This window comes from Tachysurus vachellii, chromosome 18 (assembly GCF_030014155.1).
Source record: "Tachysurus vachellii isolate PV-2020 chromosome 18, HZAU_Pvac_v1, whole genome shotgun sequence".
Classification (NCBI taxonomy): Eukaryota; Metazoa; Chordata; class Actinopteri; order Siluriformes; family Bagridae; genus Tachysurus; species Tachysurus vachellii.
In genome coordinates this window covers 12,015,245-12,034,397 of record NC_083477.1, presented here as the reverse complement: position 1 = coordinate 12,034,397, position 19,153 = coordinate 12,015,245, and the positions used below count along the sequence as shown (strand labels likewise).

The 19,153-nt window shown below is 38.8% G+C and overlaps 1 protein-coding gene across 7 annotated transcripts in view; it reads right to left on the bottom strand.

Moving 5' to 3' along the window:
• Positions 1–19,153, bottom strand: part of nfixb (nuclear factor I/Xb) — a 127,152-nt gene that overhangs the window by 45,098 nt on the left and 62,901 nt on the right. The gene's annotated exons all lie outside the window — the stretch shown is intronic.

Here is a 19,153-nt window from a genome sequence, read left to right as displayed (position 1 = left end):
TAAAGATTTGCACATTATACACAGTAATTCAGCCCTCTGTCCCTGAGTTCTCTCAGCTTGAGCTGTAACAGGCCTCGGCAGTGTGTGTGTTTGTGTGTGCAGGGTGAAATGGCAACCCACAACACAGAGAGAGACCTCATGGCTTCAAGATGTGTCTGCCTGAAAATTCAACAAACACTGGCAGGGAGAAGTTTGCTCAAACGCACGTGGACAAAACAAACCAGAGGAAGGAAGGGAGAGAGTGAGGGTGAACAAGAGAAAGGTTTGAGGGAGGATTTTTTTTGTTTTGTTTTTTTATAGTTTAATGACAAACAGGAGAACTATGCTGAAAATACTTCAACAAAAAGCAAAGTTTACATGAGCTAATAGCTAAAATGAGGGAGTGGGAGGGAGAGATAAGCATTGGGCAATGAACAGAAACAAGCGGCTAAACATTACAGACATGCAAGATGATGGTGATAGAGAGCGAAAAAAGAAGAGGGAAAAAGTGAGCAGGAAAGTTAAAAATGGAAAGTATACATGCATAGACTGGGAAATGCAAATAATGGAAATGTGGCACTTATGGATTCAAATCCCACTACTTTCCCTCTGCTTTTCCTTATGTATTTTTTTCTGTCTCTCTAGTGCCCAGCCACAGGCTAACGAAAGCCCATTAAAACATGAGAACAGAAAAATGAAAACAATACATAAACCACCCAAAGAAAGGCAAAGAGGCTGGGGCCAAAAACAGGGCCAAAATGCGGTAGAGAAATAAAGGAAACCAAAAGACAGATGAACAGAACAGAATAATAACAGCATGTGAATACAACGCATGATTGTGTGTGTGTTGTTCTTTTTTTTCTCTGTTTGAGCCATACCGCAATAGAAAATAAGTTGAAATAAAATCCAGCATGCTAAATCTGCCCGTCTGAGGTCAGTCAAAGCTTATATCGTCAATCAAAAGTTCAGAAAGAGGTAGAATAGCATTCAATTTTTGTAGTGAATTTTCCTGAGGTGATGTATAAAATAACATTAGTCCAGACGTTATCATTCACATCTCTGTGGCTTCAAGTCACTCATTTGGGTTCTAATATCATTATTTTGGCATAAAACCAAAATAATGTTACATAAAACCTGCAAGATTAAATATTTATTTTCATGCCATTTCCTCACACTACACTGACTTAGATTTAAGAGACACATGAGAATCAATGAATAAAAAAAAAACCCTGATTCACATGATTTTAAGACTTCATTTTAAATCCCCATAGTGGACATTTAAGCTGTATAGTTCATCTGTTTACTGTATTCTATATTCACTAGAGCTGTCAAATTCTGTTATTACTTAAAAATAGTCTCCTATTTGCTGTATTCACACTACATAGTGTATAGACTATAGACTGCATAGACTATCTATCTAGATCTGTCTATTCAAAGAAAGCATTATACTGTACAGCTAATGTTGTGCCTAGAGCTGGAAGTTTTAAGACTAAATCTCCCCAAACTCTCTGACACAGTATGTACTAAGAGCATGCTGCATGCATTGACTTATTTGGCTGATGCTTTTCTCCAAAAGGAGAATATCATCTTCTTTAAATAAAACCAAGGGCTAGGGTTAATTTCCTTATTTCCTGGTCTCAGGAATCCCAATAAATGAACAATAAGGATAATAGGTTGTAAAGATGATACTTATAGCAGGTCAAGTCACAAAACATCATAGTTCTAGCTGTAGTTGTGGTTCCATGCATTGATTGACTCTGTACGGCAACCCTTCAATCAATCTGCATGTGTGCCTCCTTCCCAGCTCTCTTAATCTTGGCCAACGGCAGCATTCATTAGATGAAATTTACAAGCTGACCATGTTGGCGCATTTTGGGATTGACTAGAGAACATGGCTGGTTTCATTCAAGCTGACTCGCATTAAATCTCTGGAAACTAAATCTAATGAATAAAAAAGCCACCTGGTGGCCAACAGCTAGATGCCAACACTGACATCAGCACAGCACACACACTGTCTTAGTTTTCAGCTACATTATTGCATGGCACAGGGCAACCTATAGCCAATGAACTCCTAAAACTAACATTTACCCAATATACTGACAAAGTCCTATAATATTCAAACAAATATCCCTTTAGACTAAAACATGCCGATGCACTCCTTATATTGTGGACTTATAAAACACAATACGGCAACATGTGTTTTATGATGTGAAAATAGTTTTGACAGCATCATGAACTCATGTGAAATAAACCACAGTATATACACATCTTTATAAACTACCTGCACTAACTGAAAAACAAGACATGCGGTTTTACCCAATGCAATGCATACTCTTGGATAATATCTCCCAAAACCTCTGCTAACTATTTTATTGTTTTTTTTATTCAAGCATTCATCCATCCATCCATCCATCCATCCATCCATTCATTTGCTCCAAAATTCGTTCATTATATTCGTTTATCCTGCTGTGGGTTGTGATGGATGTGGTAACACTGGCATGAGTCTATGGTTATGTTATTTTAGGTTAGGTTAGGTTAATTTAGTTTATGGTTTATATCTCAGTTCCAGCCAGTATAAGCTCTATGTCTCACTACTACTTAACTCTTTTGGGTTATGTAAGGTAAAGCCGTAACTCACTGAGCCTGATGTTACATATTACTGTAATTGCAAATAGGGGAAAAATTCCAGAAAAAGATGGGAGAGGGAGGCGATTCATGACATGTGAGAAAGGGGAGGACAGAGAGCTAAAGCGGACAGAATGATAAGAGGGAGAGATGTGAAATGGAGAAAAAAAGTGAGCCACTAATACAATAGATCCTGTGGAGAATTTCCTGCTCTGCTAATGGCCTGTATGTTTGTGCTGACAAAATAGGTCTCCTGCCATTTCCAGGTAGAACAAATGTATAGGAAAAAGGAGAGTTTGGGGGTTTTGGAATTTTGGGAGTAACAATCTATAAGATAATAAATTAAGATGTTCATGCTTTGATGTTAGCGTTGAACACGTTTAACCTGCCATTCAAAATATCAGGCAAGGTTTTGGAAGTTGAACTGCGTACTTTTCCAACAATCCAACAATCTTCAGTATAGTCTTTGATTATCCTTTGGTAACACAGAAGAACAATACTACTGTAGCAATCATGGCAAAAATGATGTTATGCGAAATGCCAAAAAGTCCAGCATGGTGCTCTGCACTCTAATTAAATCAGGCCTTTAACACTATTAACACTCGCACCATGAGGCACATTATGTCCTGCCTCCTCATTGGCTGCACATCAAGCTCTCACGAAGCTACATGAAGCCTTTAACAGGTAATAAGTGAACTAAAAATACAGAAGCAGAAATATAAATTAGGCATCAGATATTTCATTTTAAAATTCATCTCACTGTTTTTAGACTTTTGGCTTTATCTTTAATGAATCGTGTCCACCGGGTCAAACCCAACAAGCGCCCAGGTCAGACACCTCGCACACTTGTATACATCTTATAAATGATCCATTCTACATTCTAAGCATGTGGAGGGCTATGTGACACTCAGTGCGGGAACAGAGTCATTTTATTGCTCTTACTATCCATGAGACAAGAAGAGACAGTTGCATGAAGGCAAGAAATCCACCATAGTGGCTGATTGCGTTGGGATGAAGAGCAAATCCAATCAGCAGATTCATTAGTGGAACCAGAGACCTTCATCATCATCATTACAGCCCCCTTTACCGGTCTCTCTGCCTTTCTCTATGGGATAATTCACCATGTGATTTCAGTTACAGCAGATTACAGTTCACATCAAAATGGAAAGAAGATCCAGAAGAGGACTGCCTGAGCACTCATTCCTTCTTTTTTTTTCCTCTCCAGCTTTCTATTACTCTTGTTCTGCTTTGTGGGGGAACTCTGGGTGAAAACAAACCCTCCTGTATATTTTACCTCCGTTTCAAATTCCAGTGCTCCAATCTGCAGATGTGGGCAGCTGGCCACAGCAACTCTTCAAACTGTCGGCCTGAAGCAGAAGGAGGGGGGAAGCGAGGAAAAAACTGCATTGAGCTGTTTCCAATCTCATGTAAACACAGGATGAGTTCCAGCCATACCGAGATTAGTGACCAGAAAAACAGTAAGAAGGATTGAAGAAAGGAAGGAAGGAAGAAATCGAGAAATAATGAAAGAAAGAAAAAAAGAGAACAAATACAATACAATTGATCAAAAAAATTCATAGTAGGGTAATGCAATGCCATAATCTTCATCTCTATCTGTTTACATATCCATATATCCCTATCTGTGTTCTGTAACCAAAACATAGGCCTATACATTTTTCTTTTCTTACTTTTCTTTATAGAAATTCTATCACTATGTTCTATACTCTGTTCTATCAGATTCTCAACATCAGCTGCTATTTTTTCAATCTCGCTCACAAAAAATCAATTGCTTCAATTCCGCAAAAAAAAAAGTAGCCTAATTTAAAGAACCGTAACCCTGACCAGGCAGTTACTAAGGGTGAATGAACAGACACTGTGAATGCATTATGTGGCCCCACACATTCACGTTCATGAATATGGTCTTTGTCCCTTGAGCATTCACTTGCACCCATATGAAAGTAAAGACCTCCCAGTCGCTTAACATTTTTGTTGCGTTCTGTGGAATCACGGGCCTGACATACACCTCTGGTCTCAGCCTTCTTGGCTTACAGTATTAGTCTTATTCTTCTGAGAGTGGTATTGCTGGAATGCCAGAGAAGCTAGTTTGTTGGAAACCTTTAACGTTTCTCCTAATTACAATTAAATGGGGGTAATGTGGGCACAGATGAAAGGAAACATCTTAAGGGACACTAAATGTGCTGATGTTACAACTGAAGACCAACTGGTCGAGTTCCTCTCTTGCCAAGTGTGACTGCAACTATCTCAACTGTGTCACCCACCACCTCTGTTCTGTTAGAATAACACCAGCAGATGTGGAAGCAACTGGGTGGAAAAAAATTCAAGAGATACTGAGACACCTGGAGCATTAATCAGGAGAAGAGCACAGGTCAACAACGCTCTTCAGAGAGATAAAGATTAATGGAGGAGATAAAGATTTCATGCACGAATATGTGTAAGATAGGTCCATAAGTATAAACTAGATTTGACACCCAAGTGTTATAGTGGCCTCGGTGTTGCAAAGAGGAGCCATCTATCTATCTATCTATCTATCTATCTATCTATCTATCTATCTATCTATCTATCTATCTATCTATCTATCTATCTATCTATCTGTCTGTCTGTCTGTCTGTCTCTCTCTCTCTGTCTGTCTGTCTGTCTTTCTCTCAGTAGCTCTAGCTAGCTATCACCGTGAGCACCAATAGTAGTGAAAAACCTTTGCATTAAAAAACCCGTCATGTCATTTTCAGATTTTCCATCTTGATTTGTATTGTCACTTTTAATACAGAAATAACTACATGGAATGTAAGAGCAAATGTGATCGTACAAATATTTTAATAAATAAGGCTTTTGGTTCCATATTCAGGTTCAAAATGTCAATAATGCTTATGATGAAATGTTCAAAATTTCTAGTGATACAATCATGTCTGTTGATTCAAGAAAGGTAAAATACTATTTTTGGCAGCAGTTTTCAGTAAACTGTTTATTTATAGCAGTATTCTAATAGTCATATACAGTACTGTTATGCTATTTTAATATACTACTTTTTACTGCTGACTTAGCTGCTAGTAAATTATTGTACTATTGAAAAACATGTCTACATTCATATTAAGACATAATAAAATGTTCATGCTCCATATGAATGCCCATGCTACTGAAATAGCTACATCTCCATTGGCATCATTCCCACTTCGGCTAAAGGATGACATGGTAATTAGCTATCAGCTTCTCCACTGTACAAAAAAAAAAACCATACAGTGAGGAGAAAGTAAATAGTATGCAAAGGAAATTCCCCATCTATATCTGTCTTCATTTATTTTATTACACAAGCAGAGGCATGGTAGTGGTTTGAAACTTCACATTAAAAGAACTCGTCAGTATCAGCATGAATGCTTTAAGAGGTTTGGTAAATACAGGTTCAGCATGGAGGTTGAGTTTCCCTCTCTGCTGGCCCATTTCTGTCAGGCAGGGCGCCTGCTTCACAGCTCCCAGCGCAGAGCAGGAAAGACTTACAGCAGGAAATACCTCACCAATAGTCACCCCACTGGAATCGTAAGATAAATGAAAGAAAAAAGTGCATAGAAGGAAGGAGGGTGGGTGACTGAGTGAAATTCAAGAGAGGAAAGATCTCAACCGAGGTAGGAAAAGAAGTAAGAAAGAGAAGTGTTGAAGAAATAGTATGAAAATGTTCTTTGCACTTGGACTTATACGACGCTACATATGGAAAGAGGTTTTTACAGTACCACACTTTTACTCACACTTACCATTAGATAAGAAAATCCTTCTGAAAATCTTCAATTTCTGGCTCTGAAAAAGTGCGAATCACAAACCACATAAAAGCTAAAAGTTAATTGGCCTGATGACCGAGCCAGAAGGTTAATGGTAATGTGTATAATTGTCCTTTGCTTACAACTTGACTGAAGGTCCTCACTTGAAATTTAGGCTCAGTGCCATCACCGGACTGAAATATGCAAAATTAAACTTTAATTATCTTGCTCAAAGCTTGCAGGTTTCAAATTCTCACCGCAAACACATTTAGAGGCACTTTAAAGGCACATTTAAAGAATGTGTATGAACGCCAGCTTCAGAGGTGGTAATGCCAATAACAGTCAAGGCCAAGTATAACTCGTGCTGAAGTCAAGGGGGAAAAAAGCTGAGGGCTGGATCACATGTTCTTAGTGTAGAAGTGAAGTTAAGTTTCCAAACCATAGCCTGGGTGAGGATTCTTAAAAACACAACTTCCTTAGTTCAGTGATTCACTGAAGACTTTCAAATCAACAATTTCCACAATATAATAATCCTGGAGGTAGATCACTAGGGCACTCATAATACCTATAATTTTACAGCTTATTTTCTGTGATACATAAGTTAGACTTCACATAATACCAGTCTTACTCACGCCACTCTGCTTACCATAGATGGTACAGTAGATTTTTAGCTGCATGCTTTGTTAACATTTTTACAGTGTTTTCAATATAAACTTTAAAAACAAATTGTGGTTAAATGTTTAAGGAAATACCATGTGTCTCTTGTAAGGTGGCCAAAAAAGTTAAATAGAAACACGTGAGAGAAAAAAGAGAGAGAGAGAGAGAGAGAGAGAGAGAGAGAGAGAGAGAGAGAGAGAGAGAGAGAAAAGGGTACAGAGCATCTGACTGTGCTTAGAATTACCCAAAGACATTCAAGCATTTGTTAAGTAATTATCACACATCTGATATCAAGAAAGTCATTCTAATTGACACCAAACAAAGATCAGGTGTTTCTGTGGGTTTGTGTTTATATGTTTCTGCTGAAACACTACTGAAGCCACAGAGCTTAGATCGTGTTAGATCTCATTGTTCAAAACATTAGATGTACAGTATCATGGAACACTGTGAAGGCCATCATCAACAAATGGAAAACTGCTCTAATCATTAATATTCTTTGCATGTCTTGGATATGGGGTATTGTGACTAAATACCCTACAATCCCTAAATAAACACAAAAAGTACTAAAAATGTGTTTGTTATAACAGCCTTAATGTTGCAAAGAGGAACCATCCATCTATCACTCAAAGAACACAATACCTATGTACCTATGGTGAAGAATGGTGATGGCAGCATCATGCAAAGCGGCTGCTTCTCTATAGTTAGGACTCAGCTTCCAATCATGGATAGCTCCAAATATCAATCTATTTTAGCACAAAACCTGCAAGCTATTGTTAGACAGATAAAGATGAAAAAACCTTCCAGTATGATAAAATACAAAGCACAATTCAAAGTAAATAAAGGAATGGCTTCAGAAGAAGAAAGCAATGTTTTTTAAAACCTGTGCACTGGAGAACCCCTTGGCAATTTGGTAGATGTGGTGCAAAAAATTGCTAAATGAAGATGTGCTACTTTGGTAGACTGAGTGATGTATAACAAAAAAAATGGTTTGACAATGTAAAGTTGAGGGGTGTGTACACTTAATGTGGGGTTTAAGGGTGTAATAAATGAAAGTAAAGGTGGAAAAATGTCTGAAAAGGCTCTGAAATTATTGCTTTAGAAATTTATCAGGCAGTTATTTGTTAAAATGCCAATTTAGTATATGACCAAGAAATTGTGATGTTAAGACAGAACACATCTAACATTTATTTGTGTTGGTGCTTTCAGTCTAACTGCAATAAAAACTACTCATGATGCTTTTTTGCACCCCACTTTGCCACAACTGTCTTTACTGCAGAGTGGAGTATAAGCTACTATGCTCAGTTAGTTTGGCAAATTTTGCACTCACACTGAAGATAAATTAACCTTCATTCCTTGTCTTTTCCCATCCTTGCTCCTTCCTCCTGCTTTCCCTTGGGCTACAGGAAGAAGATGGATCTCCTCGCTGTGAAATGTTCATAGGCCAAAACCGCACATTGCTGACTCTACTCATCCAGCTGGCTTCTGTGCTTGCAGTCACACACTCCAACCACACACATACACACACACACGCACATATCCATCCATGAACAAACACCCAGCGACCTCACACACGCGCCTTTCTCACACGTTCTGACTCAGTCCAGCTTCTCTAAGCCCACCATGTCAAATAGCCATGTTGCCTTATGCAGTGGAGTGTGTGTGTGTGTCTTTGTGTGTGTGTGGGAACAATTTATCTGGCTGACAACAACAAACAAATATGAAGCACATGAACTGTTCAGCATGATATAGTGATTTATTTTGTGACATATGTGACTCAGCGATACTAGAAGTCAGGATTTCTAGTATTGTTATTAACACAGCTGGTGTATTATTAACATGTTATTGCATATTCCTGCATGCATATAACAACGTGATTAGAAAGACTTTGTGAGCAAACAATAAGTGGTCACTTAAGATAGACAGTAAAGATTTGAAGGAACCAAAATATGAATCATGTAAATAATCCATTAATAAATGTAATATAACAGCAAAACTTTGTGAGTGCAAGATAGCGAGAAAGACACAGAGAAAGAAATAGAGTGAACAGGAAGGGGGAACAGTCCTGTGGTGTCTATTTTCCCACTGGCTGGCGAAGATCAGCTACAGCCAGCATAAACACATGCCTTCATGGTTCATACATTTCCTGCTCTCCTCCACATCCCAATGTAAGGCCACACAAGTGTACAATGGAGGACAGAAAAGTAAAGCAGAGAAGGAAAAAAATGACAAAGAAAGAGCCCACACTCAGACAAAAAAGTAAATGAAAACTCAATAATCTTGTTTAGAGGTAATAACAGTTAAAGCAGACAATTTTCTGTTAAAAGCTTATGGAATTTCAATCAAGCGCCCACTAGTTGTTCTGTACTTTTAATTCGCTGCCAACCAGTTTATAATTGTGTCCATTAGGATTCATTGTGAAATAACTACAGAGTCCATCTTATGAGGCTCTTTTAGATCTTAAGCACTTCAAAAGGACCCCACTGTACCTCCCTCTGTTCTCGACTACAAAGACAGAGGGCTGCAAGATAGTTCTCAAACGCCATCTGTTTAAGATCTGGGATCTGTCTTACTGCTTCTAACACTGCTACTCTCAAAACACTGGAATCATACTTAATCTATAGGCAAATGTCTTCTAAATAGAAGGTTAAAATATTATACAAGCTAAAGATAACATTATAAAGCTACATTAATATATATAAAAATAGCTATATAAAATAATAAAAGAAAGAGTAAGAGGTCTAAAGAATCATCCGACTAAACACTCCACATAAATTGTCTCAAAAAGACAATATTACCCTAGAAGTTCATACCCACTAACTGGTTTACCTCAGTCACATGATAGCAACCAACAGGAAGGGCTAGCACATGCTTCTTTAGAGACCATTTTATCTTTTCAATCTTCTGCTAATGCTACTCCACAGGCCAGCGCATCCCCCTCTTCTAAATACATGAGTTCACAGACCTCATGATGTTTGCCTAATGTTGCCCCGATTGTCAGGGAATTGGGTACCGCCATCCCTCCCACCAAGAGAGTAACATGGACCCGTAGAAATGCTTTTCATAACACCTGGTCTGCTTTTCATATCAACGTTCATCACGTGGAAGTGAGTTTATATACGAGCAAGAAAAAAAATGTAGAGGGCATGGCAGTGTAACATCGTGACTTGTCTTCACGAGATAGTTAATGTCATATCTTGTGTTCACATGTATAAAAATACTCCCTTCATCTATTTGGTCTTCCCTATGGCAGCTCCCCCTGTTCCACTCCCACGTTTGCATTATCAAAGCCGATGCCAAATGCTGTTTATTCATTCCTGTTTGAGTTAGAAGCTTTAAACCTGACGCATACACAGGAACATGCCTCCCCCTTATCTCCTAACACGCTAAATCAAGGAAATAGAGAATCAAAACACTAATGCTTATTACATTTAAGACTGAAAGACATTTGTGAGGATTTAAGGGTTATCGACTATAAAAAATTCAGATGACAGGATCCTGTTTATGGTTATCGAGGTCAGTGTGTATCCACAGGCAGTCTGAGGAGAGTTTTCCAAGTATGCATTGTTAGAAAGAGAGATCCTAGACATTATAAAGGTTTAATTATGGATGTTGTGTAAGCCAAAGAGTACAATCTGTTTTTGGTCTTAGGAGGGGTGTTTTACACTTGACTTACCTTGAAAGGATAATTGAGCTTTGTGTGTTTGTGTTTGGGGATCGAGACACAGGAACGTGGATGAAGAAGTTACTCACTACCTTTTTTCTCCACAATCTGGGAGCTCTTTGCCTAGAGTTGTTTTGGAACCTGCACATTATCTCCACCCCGACATTCTCTTACTCTTACAAGTGCATGCTTCCTCTGCCTTCTGCGAGCCGTGCTAATCATCCACATATCTGCTTTTCATTCAGGCCACGGGTCTTAATGACTTAACCAAAGTCACGCTTTGGAGAACACACTAAACAATTCTGCCCTCCTCATTCTCTCTGTCTGCACTGGGCTTCCCTTGGCCTTCAACTGTGTATGAGTGATTCTGTGGAAACTCTTCACTGTGGTCTTGATTCAATAAGGTGGAGCAGCTACACATATGCTACCATTCTGCGTAAATACAGCTCAGCAGCGGAGCGCACAGCATGAAGTCAAATTCCCCCCCTGAAAGAAGCTTGCCAAACTGATGAGCGTTAGTGTGTTTCTTTGTATGTGGAGGAGTGAGAGCATGCCCTCAAATACACTACCTAGTAAAGTGCAAATAGCAAAGAACTTTACCCAAATCGCCAACATGACTTTAAAGTATTTGGTGGCTGGCAAGTACTACTCTGGTATCTCAAAAAGAGAGAATGAGTATGAATTTCTCTGCCAGAACACCAGGGGTCCCTATGTGCCAAAGAAGAGAGATAAGCACCCCTGCTTGAGGAGTGCATGAAAGAACTTTCCCCAAGTTTCTCTTAAGAAATATTACTTTATTTCGCTGATAGGAAAACGTCCTGCCATCCGTTTGGCATTCGCTCAGGAGGATCTCTGAGAACTAAAATCTTCATCCTCATTAGCTGATCACCATTTCTCTGCGCTCTTCGTTTAACACTGCTGTACAGATGGGGGAATGAGTGTCCAATCTCATTAGGGAATGATTGAGGCGAACATCTGTTTACGGTTCAGGCCTGTCGTCTACGAGGCCGTATGTGCGCGTCTGAATAGTTGTGTTTTAGAAGAATAAACGTCCACCTGAGAATAAAATATGGCACATCATCCTGGCATTCTCAGGGCATTCTCAGAGGTCAATGCTGGGTCCTGTGTGAATATTTCTGCTCTGGACTTTACCAGAATCACTGCTACTCTGATACACTGCATGAAAAGAGATCATGTAAATAGAAAACGGGTTGAAAATTTGAATAGTGCAATGAACAATACAGCATTCTGTATGCTATGTGATTGCTGGCGACCGTAAACCAGTGCACATGCGTTTACAACTAGGACAACTGTGTGGAACCGAAATGGATCAAATAAAAGGGAAAATAAAGGAGGAGAGGGATGAGAGCTTATGAAAAAGACAGACGAGCCGTGCAGTGAGCAGAGGGAGGGCGGCAGTGGGTTAAAAAGTAACAGAGGTTTTATTGTTTATGACTCTCGTGCAATGGGAGGAGGGAGACACTGTGAGCACTAGCCTGGCACAGAGAGCAGGCCTCAGGCCAACCTCTACCCTGCAGACAGAGAATACCCTAGTCTAGAAACAGCACATATGCGCATGTGCAAGCAAACACACACACACACACACATGCACGCACACAGTCCTGACATCATTTAAAAAACATGAGCCAACATAAGTGCAAAATCAAACCTCAAAATGAATCTTAAAATGAATCTTTCGGATTTTCAAACCCACACACAAGATTAATAAGACACGTCAGAGTGTTTAAATTCACATATTTCCTGACATTAAATGTGATGCCAAAACACAGAGTACAATTTAAGGTTACCTGCTAGAGAGATATGGGCTGATGATCTCAATATGTAAGGTCTCTGCAATTAGGCTGTGCATATGCCTTCTCTCTCCCTCTTTAACTCTCTCTCTCTTTCATTCGTTCCTTCTCTTTCTTGCTCTCTCTCTCTGACAGATTTTAACCAAATACCAGCAAACAAGCAATTATTTCTGGCAGCCGGAGCCCGTGGTTCCTTTCCAAGAAAGCGAAAGACCAGAGGGAGTGGGGGTGGATGAAGTCACCCTCGCAGATGGGATTTAAATCAATATTACATTATATGTCCTTATTTATTAAAAAAAGAAGCAAGAAACCAACCAAAAAGGGGCCTGAAAACGTTTAACACTGCTCAACAGTGACGGAGTAATTGCTTTTAATATATACATTTTTCATCCCCTTTCTACTCCATCACTATTGTAATTTCCGCCTCTCCCACCCCCTTGTCCTATTTAATTCCTTGAAGTCACTGCAATCTTTTCTGTATAAAATTATACCTACAGAAAAATATGTAGCTGCCAAGCATTGAGTTTTAACAGAAACCATCTGGAATAAAGTTTAGAAAAAACAACCTTAGTTAAGCTTTCAAGGAAGAGGAGGGAGATGAAGAGTGCAGGACAAAGAGCAGCAGATGTACTGATAGAGAAGGTTAAGACATACTGCTTAAATGTGTTCTGCCTCTATATATACACATATATACCTACGTATATAGGGGGAGGGGGATTTTGAATAAGGCTAGATGATAAAAAAAAGAATTCAGTGTGCGTTGAATATTTCAGTCATTTGTGGATACCTACTTATACATAAACTACATATAAGAATTTCCAGGAAATTCATGAATGGCCAACAGGTTTTTGGGAATTCTGTGATATAAACAACAAAATAATTCTGAGTTAAAGATTTTCCCAAATTTACAACACATTTTTTTCTATTTCTCCACTGGAAAATCTGACCTACTAGTCCAAGCTGTCACTCACCTGCTCTACTACAGTGATGGTATTTTACAGTAATCCAGGCCCCAGTAATTATCCTAATAACCTAATAACTTGTGCACAATAAACTGAATAAAATCTAGTTCCCGTGTGGCCTACGGATTCCCGTAGAACACATGGGGACTGTGGAAGTCATGATTATGTTGCTATTTCGTTATGCAGATGAACTCTATCATCTATCTCTCATCTCCTTCCGGAGTGTCACACATTTTTCACACGTTCATTCAAGCTGGGTTTTGGACTGCAGCTTACACAGAACCATAGAAATCAGAAGGTGGATGCATGGGGTGTTTATGGTGAATGCTGCAAGCTAAGGGCAAAATAAAGCCATCTGCTTGACTTGTTACCTACCTGCTTCAGTTCTTCTTTATTATACCACAGCGTTGTTGGGTTCTCAGTTCTGATTGGTTTAAAGTTCTTATTCTATAATTCTGTATATCATGTTATCTTAATACGGTCATCCTACTGCTTTATCGTTTCTAATGTAACAGCTTATTCGTAAGGACTTATACTACATTATACATGAACATTGTTTAGCTATGTGCTAAGTGGATGAAAAAACGTAAGAAAATGTATGGTTGATACGTTGATATGGTAAAACATTCTGTAAAAAAGGTTTATGGAAGTGAATCAGTGCATTGTAATGGTTTTCCACCATGGGAGAAAACGTCAGGCTTTCCAGTTCTTTGGTATTATTATATTTTTTGTCTTAATAAATGCAGCAGGGAGAATAAAAGGAGAGGCTGGTGAGGAAATGGCTGTTACTATCAACTGTAACATACTGTAAGTGATGTCAGATATTAGCTGACATTAGCTTTTCTCATGGACGTTCCACATTTATAAACCTAACTCTACACAGTTAAAACAGTTAAAACAGTCTGATGTTCTTAACACAATGAAAGTTACTAACTTTTGAAAGCTGTCTTATGTGTAATACTTCTGTATGTGTGGTTATTAGCAAATAATCCACTTAGCATGTCGTTCTTTTCGGTATGATACAGTTTAGGCTGCTGATATTTGTTATATGAGCCTGGTCATTGTTTAGATCGCACACAATTGTTTTTTTTTTTAACAAGCATTTACTTTAGACAAACAGGCAGCAGCACATCATATTTCACGTCACTATGCTGACATTAATAAACGTACACATGAAGACAGACAGACAGACAGACAGGCAGACACACAGTGTTTCCTTACCTGTGGTTGGGTTGTTAGGTCCGCAGCACATGGAAGAGATAAAAGAGATAAAAGAGACATGCTGGTGAGAATCGTGACTGTAACATGGCAACTTTTTTTTTCCTAGTGAGCAGTGTGTTATGCTTCAGGCTAGCGTGTGGCTTTAAGTGGTGCTGCTATACAAAATGAAAGGGCTGGCTGGTGGTGCTCGGAGGCGTCGGGTGAGAGAAATGCTCCCGTACGTGTGTAAGTGTGATAGTGTTTCAGCGGCAGCGAGAGTCTGTGTGTGAGCAACAAATCTTAATTGGGCCTTTTGTTTTTTAGCTCCATCTGTGGCTTATCAGCGCCGAAGAAAATACAAGGTGTTGCGAAACATAAATTGCCTACGTTTGGTTACGAGCAGTTTGTTTCTGCCTAACACAGCGAGAGAGAAATGAGAGGCTTACACAGTCTAACAGTTTCACACAGATACTCCACAGCTGTAGAAGATGTTCCTGGGCATTCATGGAATCAAAATCACAACTATAAGCAAGACATGAGAACAGATTCTCAAACCAAAAAAAAAAAAAATGCCTTCACCAACCCACTGCTTCTCTGTAACCAAAGCTATCTATACAATTAGCTAGGGAACAACAACAAACAACACAAGAGCTTTCCCAAGCAACCGCAACCCCTCATACAGACATGCTGTTAGCATCACTGTTAACTTTATTAAAAAGCTTGTTTGTGGGTTTTCTAAATAGAGTGGAGTTTCTTGCCTAACACTCTGGCCTGCGCTCAGAAGAATGCCAGAGTATTGTATAAAGCAGGGGGCCACAAATCTTTAACATTTAGGGACTCCTTTACCTCGTAAAAAAAAAAAATAAAACATGATGCTTATAAAGATTTATTTTACAATCAACCTATTCAAATATTTAGATGTATTATAAATATATATCAAAATTTTCCAACCATTTTGTTAAAAGTGATATTGTAAGCATCATTATTTACAAGCATAACACTGATGTTTTTCCCATGCCTAAAGGTACTTCGTTTTCTTCCTCCAGTCCAGAGACATGTGTTGTAGGCTGATTGGCACCTCTAAATTGTCCATTGTGTGTGTGTGTGTGTGTGTCCAGTGTGGTGTGTGGTGTACCCTGCCTCCTGAGGTCCAGTAGAACATTCATTCATTCATCTTCTACCGCTTATCCGAACTACCTCGGGTCACGGGGCCCAGTAGAACAAGCAGAGTAAAAATGGATGGATAGATGGAGGGCTGGATGGATGGATGGATAATACTTTCAATACTATTATTTCAAATAAAAAAAATAGATAAAATAAAAATCACTATGGTTCACTGAACTGTGGTGGTCCCTTGACACAACATGTATTTTTTTAAAAATGTTTTTGGTATTTTTCTGATAAATACTCTAAAGACTATTGAATAAATAATCCTGCCACAAAATCATTATTGTGTGCCTTTTAATATGTTGTAATAATAGTCAATCTACTAACAGTACAGAAAAAAAACAATATGCATATCTGTGTGAGAAAAAAACATTTTAAAAAAGCAACAGATGTGTTTGAATGACTTGTTCATTTCTGCCGAGGTTGAAAGATTAAAAATGTAGAACAGAAATTCTGCTGTAGCACGGTTCAGTTACTCTTGATTAACTAACTACACCGCTATGTGTTTATGATGTTGTTGAGAAAACCTATCTAACTGCTGTGGTTTTCAATTTATTCAAGCCCCTCCACTTTTTACACACTTTTTAAATTGTTATAGATCCAATTTAAAATGGATTAAAGTAATTTTCTGGTGATTCAATCACCAACCCATTCTCACAAAACAACTACAACAAACAAAATACCCTTTACAAGCAAATTATCAGCTCTAAGAGTCAATGTTCTGGGCCTGTTAGTGGTCCAGTGGCAGGATCATGTGCTCTCAGTGCCGGTCCCAAACCTGGATGAAATGGGAGGGTTGCATCAGGATGGGTATCCGGCGTAAAACCTGCTCCAAATCTAATACGCAGACCACGTGATCCGCTGTGGCGACCCCGAACAGGGGGCAGGTAAAAGACTGATTTTTGATGCAACTTTCACTTTAATGCTCTGAATGCCATGATCTACATCAATGTATTCGACCAAGATAACCTCTACCTCTTTGCTGTTGCAAAACTATAAAAACTGATGTGTAATAAATCATTTTTATACCTATTTTAACATACTGAGTAATAGGTTCATGAAGTAAGCCTCAATCAGGCTCACAGATCATAGTAATGTAGAATGCTGGTATTTAGAAAATGTTACTTGTTTTTACAGTGTAAATTTTTTGGTGGTGGATAATGCAGAGACTTTCTATTTTTAAATATACCCACATTAAAATAATGCACTACCACCTGACTTTTGAGCCCGAGTGTGTTTGTAGAGAAGAAGAGAAGTGTCATGAGCCTTATACAGAGCATATGATTGACAATTTTGTGGGGATGTGGTAGCTTAGTGGTTAAGGTGATGGACTGTTGATCAGAAGGTCGTGAGTTTGAATCCCTCAGCTACCAAGCTGCCACTAATAGAAGCAACGTCCCTAAACAATTGCTCAGCTGTATAAAATGAGATAAATGTAAGTCACTCTGGATAAAGGTGTCTGCCAAATTCCATAAATGTAAGCTTGAGATGTAAAGTGTTTGTTTGAGTGTGTTGTAATGGATGCTCAGATTGGACATTGTTTAGAAAGGTGTGTATAATGTCCCACTACCAAAAGCCAAAACTTCATAAAACTCCCAAATTGTGTTAAGACACTAATCAAGCCAAGAGTATGAAACCCTGGAGTACACTCATTATGTAAATTAAAGACTTTTGGAAACACCAGGACTTTTCCTAAAGTTGGGGTTTTTAATTTATTTGAATTCCTACATAAAAACATATATATTTAAGACTATTAAACATTATTTAGTTCATATCCAACTTGAAGTGTTCATCACCTCATCTCTCTCACGCAAATGCTATTCAGCTGCACTCAATATACCCTCTCGATATACCAACAAACGCCATGAACAAACTAAATATCTCTGAGAATATTTCATTTATTAGCAAAATATCATGTTCCACTTGGTGGAGCTGTAGCACCCAAAGCACACCCTTTTCCCTGCACCCCTGCACATCCGCCATGCCAGTCCAACGTTTATATTTAATATAATATAAGGAGTCCTTCAACTGTCCAGGTGTGGCAGTCGTTCGCAGACAGATGCTCTTAGGACAGACTTTTTCAAACCAGGTTTTTACTGAGAGATCTAATAGCTTACAGAGTAGATGTGATGTAGAGCTGTGACACACAGCAGAACTCCAGTGAGCGAGAGAAGGAAGAAGGAGTAGAGGAGAGGAGAAAGTGCGAGGGGGAGAGGCGAGCACGGTTGATTTAACCTCTGACCCTGGCACACTTCACACAAGCCACTTCAAACCCACCCCACTAACCAGAGAAGGAGGGGTGATGCCTCGACTGACACACTGCCCCTTTCCTCCTCTCTCAAGCTCTTAAGCTGCTAGATTTACAAAGCCAATAAATAAAGAACTTGAGTTTATTCTCATCCGAGTCACCCTGATTTATCACGCATTAAGCTGAATATGCAAGCTTTTATTACTTGTTGGTTTACAGATAGAATCTAGTGAATTAAATCATAACACTGGGGACCATGGTTGGTACGGTAAGTGTGCATCATCAGTATTTCTTTACGCTCCTTATCTTATTCGCGTATTCACTTTATTGCAGCGGTGAATAATTTCCTGTTCAACAGAGACATGGGTAGATATTTAACTTTAATACACTCTACAAGTGACCCTGTCAGCCTTGCAGCAGTTTTTCCCTGTGTGTGTGTGTGTGTGTGTGGGTATGTGTGTGAGTGTGTGTGTGTGTGTGTGTGTGTGTGTGTGTGTTTTCATTCGGGCCATTCTTTGAGCTAGAGTTCTGTATCATCTGTGTAAATAAAAAGAGAAATAGAGCGACAGAGCTGTGCAAATTTGATCTGATTGTGCAGAGAGGAGTTCCATACAGTCTCCTCTCATAAATCTCTACATTAAAGAATCCCAGACACAACCACACAACCACACACACACGCACACACACACAAAGTTGCACAGTGTTTAGACATACATGTACACATAAGCTCATACACACATGCATTTAAATGATCTCGCTTACTTGCACACATGCAGTCAAACCAAAAACAAATGTGTACAGACTAAACATTGTCACACTGAATTATGATGCTTTTGTACACATGCCATTTGCAGTAAATCTTTAAATAACATTAAAACCTTTCGGGGGCAGAGGAGTGAGTGGTGTATATATTCCAGCAGAGAGATTTAGTAAACTTTATACTACAGTATTAAGAACATAGAAAACACTATGACTACAATTTAAATACTGCAGTTAAAAATGAAACTACCAATAAAAACTACCAATAGAAATCCGTTAAGCAAAAAATAAAGGCAGTATCCAATCAGATCTCTGAAACA